The sequence below is a fragment of the Benincasa hispida genome, chromosome 7, assembly GCF_009727055.1.
Source record: "Benincasa hispida cultivar B227 chromosome 7, ASM972705v1, whole genome shotgun sequence".
Taxonomy (NCBI): domain Eukaryota; kingdom Viridiplantae; phylum Streptophyta; class Magnoliopsida; order Cucurbitales; family Cucurbitaceae; genus Benincasa; species Benincasa hispida.
The window spans coordinates 5,256,296-5,262,295 of NC_052355.1; positions in this window are offsets into that span (position 1 = coordinate 5,256,296).

The window sequence follows — 6,000 nt, forward strand, 5'->3', positions numbered from 1 at the left end:
AAACAGGTGGTCAACCTACGTGAGCATGCAGTTGTTATTTATGGATTTTAAATGTCTAACCTAATTTTATAACAACTTATAAAACTTTAGACATGCTAATCATCCATAACATACATGAGGCATTCAAATTTTAATATAACATTTATATAAAATATGAGAAACACTAACATGCATACTATATATTATAACAATTATAACATACTTTCAATGCATGTAACATGCTTCCTATGGCGGGATTTTAAATCTAAATGGCATACTATATGCACATACAAGATTTATTTAATTATAACATACATCAAATGTATAAATAATTAATCACAGACTGATATAGTTTTAGTTTTGACAAAAACAAGCAAACATAAGCCTAACTATTATAATTAGCTTCAAAACGGTCTTTGAACTACTCGAACTGCTCCAAACCGAACCCAAACACCTTAAACCAGACTGGATGAGTCTGAACCGGACCAGCCAAAATTCTTTGAGGTGGAATCAGATTGGACCTTGAGAAAACTGGTCGAACCGACTACTCTTAGTCTAACCTCAAAGTCTTGTAAAGGCCAATCATGTAGCGCTAACAGTAATTGTCTAGCTCCATCGCCTTGTGTTGTGGAAGGGTACACGATGGCTTAGTGTTTGCCTCAACTAAACAATCGTTTAGCTCCATCGTATAGAACTACACGATCGTTTAGTGTCTGCCGAAGCTAAACGATCGCTTAGCTCTATCATATAGAACTACACGATCATTCAACTTCATCGCTTAGCGATTGCATAACTATCGCTTAACACCATTGTCTAATGCATCATATCATCATTTAGTATCTGTCGTAGCTAAACGATCACTTAGCTCCATCATATAGAAGATCATCACGTCACTTAGCATTTCATAGGTAAGCGATCGTTTAGTTCCATCGCATAGAAACTTCAACGCATCACTTAGAACTTTGTCTACACGATTGCTTAGCTACGCATCTAAGCGATCGCTCAGCGCTATCGTCTAGTTTCATCGCATTGCTTAATGCGCATCGTAGCTAAACAATCACGCAGTACCATCGTATAGTAAATTCAACGTATCGTTTAGTTCCCACGCCAAATCTAAACGATTGCTTAGTGCTATCGTATAGCAAATTGAACGCATCGTTTAGCTCCCGCAGGTACACGATCGTCAAATGTTCAACATCACAACGACTAGCGCCCATTACTATACGATCGTCTAGCTTTTCTTCACATCGTGTAGCACCTGGAGCTAGATGATCGCTTAGCAACTAAACCTCAATAACAATTTTGTGCAGAAGCTGAAAAAATTAGAACAGCAGCTCGACCTCCTTCACTTGTTTCTTCAATTACATCTTAATTTCGACTCTAATGACTCCAAATAAATTATAGACTCTTGTTAACACATAAAAGCTCATGAAACAAGAGCCAATTACAAATTTAAATGAGAAATTAAAGAGAATTAAACAACCAAATCTTAGAAAACCATATCAGTGTAGGATTGTATCAACAATAATGGAAGCACAAGCCAATTTCTCATATAAAACACCCACCAAACAAAAATTAATCCGAATTGAATGCTTATTTAATCCTCTGATACCAATTGTATTATTGTATCAGCAACAACGAAAGCACAAGGATCACCTAAGCATTCAAATTCACTAATTTTGTCAAAGTATAAAGCATGTTATTGTAGAAAACAAGTGAATTTCAAGACATACCTCTTGTAGAACTTCTTCAAAGCTCCTTTTCCAGCTGCTATCTTCTCCAAATCTTGTTGTAGACCACCTTAAGATCTTCCTCACTATTCTCTTGGTGCTCTGGATGGAGTTGAGGGACTCAAAACAAGCTTGAATCAAGGGATGAAGGAGAAATGCTCACTGTAGTAATCTTGTTGAAGAATTCTTTCTTCAACCCGAATTTTCTCTAAAATTCTCTATAGATTGCATGCTAGATTTTCACTCCAATCTCTTCATTATTATCAACATGCAAAGGAGAGGCTTGCATGAGTTGCAGCTCATGCTTGTAGAAGACAAGGCAAAGATGAATGCATTTTGTGTGAGCTACTTGAAAGATGGATAATGGAAAAACCAATTTTTCCATTTGTGTGTTTTGTTTTCTCTTTTCAATTTTATCTCAAGAATCAAAATTTGATTTTATTAAATCTATTTTGATTTTAAAAATGAAAACTTTAATTAATTTCAAAAATTAATTATTAAATAAAACTTAATTACTTTAATATCAAATATTAAATTAATTTTAACACATATCCATTTTTATATATTTAAATCATATTTCAATATATAAATTCTCCTATTCCATTTAATTCTCAAATTAAACATGTAATTATATCTCATATAGTTACTAATTCCCTTAATTCTAATTTAAACCTTTCAAATTAACGTATCACGCTATTCCAGAGCTAGTCCGTTACTAGCTAGTAGGGGGACCTCGTGGACCTACAAATCATGGGCTCCAACTATTCGAGATTAATTGGCTAAACTCATTAGACCAGATTAATCCCCATTCGTTAACTAGCCACTCCACTAAAGCCCATAGTTGCACTCCCCTCACTGTGGATATATTATGTCCACATGATTTAACCATAATCAGCAAGTCGACCATTCACAAGTTGATCATAATAACGATTGGGTCAAATATCTGTTTTACCCCCTAGATTGCGTCTTATTCCTCAAGTCCCTACTGATTCTCTAATGAACAACTGGTTTGTGATCCAATCACTAAACCAAACTCTCTCATCCCAGTGAGAGGGTGCGGCCCCTTGTTCAAGACCTAAATTCAGTACTTGAGAAAACAACCTTTCTCCTATCCCTAAATCGGGTAGGCATGAACTCCGTCTTGCACCCTATGTCCCCAACTATCTATCTAGTCTTACTCTTAAAAGGGGAGTCTTATTGAGCTGGCATTGTTGAACCAACCCTCACTTAATCAAATCTAAGGGCAATCCTGAATAAACAAAAGTTCATAGTTAGCTTGGGATTAAGATCGAGTTACCTGAGTCATCTAGGTGAAATAATCAGTCTTATATAGTAAACAACGTTATAAAGTAAGAGTGATTTATTTCTTGGTCTTGATCTTATGCAAACTCATTGCATATGACGCCCCCACTCCTCGTGTCATTACGAATTAAGATCACATCTTATGTAGCACTTTACAACTACAGAGTAGGCCGCATCCAATAGTGTTACCAGAAAAAGGTACTCAACCATATTCATGTACCATAAATCATTTTGACTATTTACTCGAACCCGATCCTCTCTTATGTCTCCACATAAAGTTCAAGTACTCATACAATAGTCATGGGTCGTAGTTTATTGGATTTAGACTTTCATACAATTTATGAAATCAATAACAAGTATATTGATTATAGAAAATGTTTATCATTTTACAAACTGCGAGTTTTTAAGACATAAAACCCAACAGATATATAAATAAAAATAGACTTTTTTGTTTACAAAAGTTAATAATCTCTCATTCTCAAATGCAATACAACAGTAAAATAAAAGAAGAGAGTAAAGGCAAGGGCACTTTTCAGTAATTTCTTACTTCCAGTAGGTGTAATGTCAAGGCTGTTGGTGACAGAATAATAGTGTGGAGTGGAGAAGGCCCGCTCAATTAAATTAGGGAGTTATTGATAACTCTCTGAACCCCCTCTCATATACGTGAAAGACAAAGAAGGGAATTCAGAAGTTGAATATGAAATTGGTTTCACAGATCTCACTCAATCTTCTTCTCCTCTGCATTGCTCTCAAAGAAAAACTCCCTCCCTTCCTTAGAATTTACAAAAGCTCACAACTCTTTGTTATTCTCTCCTTGAGAATAACAAGGAAGACATTGTGGAGGTGTCCTCATTATGGTGTTCAAGTTTCTATTGTGTTGCTGTATTCATGGTGTTGAGATCGGGAGAAGTAATGTATCGGTTCGTGATCTACTACCAGAGAGGAAATGCGAAGAACTAGTTCTCTAAGGGTTAGTTTCGATTTCCCTTTCTTCTTTGTTTTGCAGTAGAAACATGCTTAGGTTTATTTTTGTTTATACTGTTTCTATTGCCTCTGGAATTTTCAAGTTATGTAAAATAAATTTAAGCTTTTAGAGTGAAGATTGAAGTTGAATTCGTGGATTGAAGAAGTGTTGGGGTTGATGCCCTAAATCTCATAGGGTCTTTTAGTTTGTAAACACATATATGAAAAACCACTTTGTGATTCATAATATATGATACTTTATTCACTCCAGTCTATGAAATATGAGATATTTTAGTTGCATTAACCACAAACCAATAAACTAAGATTTATGGTTATCGTTGTAACTTGAGCCTATATGTGGAGACATACAAGTAGATCGTGCTTTAAGTGATAACCTAAATGGTCTGTAGTATATGGATAAATGAGGGATGCCTTATCTTGGTGACACTACGAGTGTGGCCCACTTTGTAGGTGTTATAAATGTTGTAAAGTGCTACAAATGATTTGATTCTGATCATTTGTGTATTAGACATGCGAGCGAGGATACTCTATACAAAGAAGTTTGTATTAGACCAGACCACGAAATGTTTAGTCTCGTTATATAATGTCGTTCATAATTAAGACTTTCATTTCAATAAGATGACCATAGGTAACATGACCTTAATCCTGAGTGAGTTGTGAACTCCTACCTATGAAAGCAGTTCTTTGATTTGCATGGGTGAGAGTGGCCAGATCGCCGACTCAAACCTACCACTTTGGGGATTCATCTGATTGGGGAGTTGGGAACTCAACTACATAAGATGGAATTCACTCATTCCCCGAAGCAGAGATAAGTAGATAAATTGCTCCCTTAAGAGCTGATTCTAGGGCTTAAACAATGTGATGCCACAACTTCTCTTGGCCCGAGAAGGGTTTAGTCATAGTAGGACTATGATCTATTGTTCATTAGAGGAATCAATGGTAGTTAAGGAGTTAGATGTAACTACAGGGGCAAAACGGTAAATTGGTCCAACTGTACTTATGAGCGATTTGTGAAGGGTCATCGTACTATTGATTGGTTATATCCAATGGATAGGTAAATATGTTTGTAGTGTGAAGAGTGCAACTGTCGGTCTTTAGTGGAGTGCCCGACAGTTAATGGATGGTGGATATCGTGATTAAAGAGTTTAGTCATTTATTCACGTACTATTGGAGCTTCAAGCTATAGGTCCATAAGATCCCCTTGGTAGCTCAATAGATTCAAGTTGAAAATAAGTTTTTGGGTTAGTTTGAAATGTCAAATTAACAATAGGGAATTTGATTTGTATGTATTTTTCCTCTATGTTTCTCAGCATTATAAACATTGTATATATTTGTATGTTTATTCTCAATGGAGTTTTAGTCCAAGTGGGAGATTGTTGCGGATGTCCTAAAAACTCATAGTTCTAATTCATGTTAAAAATTCTATTTATCAATAAAATATTATTGAATATTTTATTCAATAAAGTTGTTGATATTACATTTTATTATGAAATCCAATAAAAAATCCATGGCTATAGTATGAATACTTTAACTTTATGTAAAGACATAAAAAGGATCAAGTTATAGTATATAACCTAGATAGTCTATAAGTATATGGATGAAATTGGGTATCTCATCCTAGTAACACTATTGGATGCGGCCTATTTTGTATGCTGATACAAAATATGTGATCCACAGATCATTCATGTAGAGACATCTGAGTGAGGGCATCCTATGCAATGAGTTTGCATAAAAACTGGACCTCGAAATAGTCATTATTCTTTATAACGATCGTTTACTGTTAAAATTGACTTTATCATACTAAAATAACCTAGGATAACTCGATCTTAATCCTGAGTTAACTATGAACTCCTGTTTATTCGGGATTATTCTTTGAGCTGTATAGGTGAGAGTAGTCCAACAACATTTCTTAAAAAGCCTCCCATTTTGGGGATAAGACCAGATAGATAGCTAGGGACATAACCTTGCAAGATGGAATTCACTCCTACCCATCTTAGGGTTAGCA